Here is a 1,360-nt window from a genome sequence, read left to right on the forward strand (position 1 = left end):
AGTTTCAACTTCTGAAACATCTTTTTCAACAAGTTATAATTGAAAGTTTACAAAATAAAAAGAAATTTGAAAAATCTTCAAAAAAGGAGGAGGGCGCGGACGAGAAACATGTATTGTTTTTTACTCGGCCTAAATATTATTGCATTTATTGGCTTCCTCGACTCGTTTGTAGATGTTAATAATATTAAGAAGTACACTGCAAGTTTTTAGTTAAATGGCTAAAACTGGACTAAAAAGTATTACTCCTCAGCCATCTCACTCGAAATACTTTTGTTTTATTGTAATCTTGTTTCCCGGGGGGGTTCTTCCTGGTTGAAGGTATACGGGGATGTGCCACGGTTTTGGGGTACCTTTTCAGCGATTTTGGTATATCGATGGGTGGGTTTTCAGTGGAGACCAATGCGCCCAATTGGGCGCATTTTGGCAAAAGTGCCCTTAAAGCGCCCAATTATGGCAAATTTGGGTGCTTTTTGGGTGCTTTTTCTTGAAATTGGTATACTGATGGGTAGCAAAACAGCAAAAAGTAGGTATAGAGAAAGTCAGCATCCGAAAGTCTGCGTGGCACACCCCCGTACGAAAGTTTTCGAAGAACCCCCCCCGGGTCTTGTTTCTTCAATCGAAAAGAAATACTAAACTCGCATCAGTACATTACCGAGTCATTTTCCAGATGATGGTGGATGCGATATCGCTATTTTTGACGTCGCCATTGGATTAACACATAATCATGAAATTATCACAAACAATTCTAAATTTGTTATGTGGTGTCAAAGCAAAATTATCTTACTCTAAAACCGTTGGGGTTCTGCAAAGTACCCCACTGCAAGTATGTTAATTGTCCATTTATAATCGCTAACCGTGTATTGTGAATGGGGCTGTCAGCCCTGTATCTTCGCCAGCCTCGTACGTCCGTGCTGCGTGTCCTATGCCGCCTGTCATTTTCACAATATCAAATGTCGCCCTCTCTTGTTGATAATGTTTGCAAATTTCCCCGCGAAATGCTTGAAAGAGACTGATTGCATCAGCCAAAGAAATCTTTATCAACTACATGAAGGCCGTCTATGAATCGTGAAGCAGAGTGGCGCAGCGGAAGCGTGCTGGGCCCATAACCCAGAGGTCCAAGGATCGAAACCTTGCTCTGCTATGTCATATTTTTTGTAATTATTCAGATTTTTTTAATACTTTCAATAATTTGAATTTTGTTTTACATTGCACGACCATCGCTTTTCTTATGTTGTTTAATTTTTATTCATTTTTTTTGTTTTGTTTCTGGGGTTACGTCACATGGGCTAATATGGTCTGGGGTCACGTCACATGGGCTAATATGGGCTATGGCCCCCTGGGTAGAGACTATATGGCCGCC

General features: G+C 40.7%; 1 non-coding gene across 1 annotated transcript; it reads left to right on the forward strand.

The window, feature by feature from the left end:
* Positions 1–1,069: 1,069 nt before the first annotated feature.
* Trnam-cau (transfer RNA methionine (anticodon CAU)) lies at positions 1,070–1,141 on the forward strand. The gene has a single exon. It is a non-coding gene; the product is annotated as a tRNA-Met (tRNA).
* Positions 1,142–1,360: the final 219 nt, after the last annotated feature.

The sequence above is a fragment of the Amphiura filiformis genome, chromosome 2 (assembly GCF_039555335.1).
Source record: "Amphiura filiformis chromosome 2, Afil_fr2py, whole genome shotgun sequence".
NCBI classification, from domain to species: Eukaryota; Metazoa; Echinodermata; class Ophiuroidea; order Amphilepidida; family Amphiuridae; genus Amphiura; species Amphiura filiformis.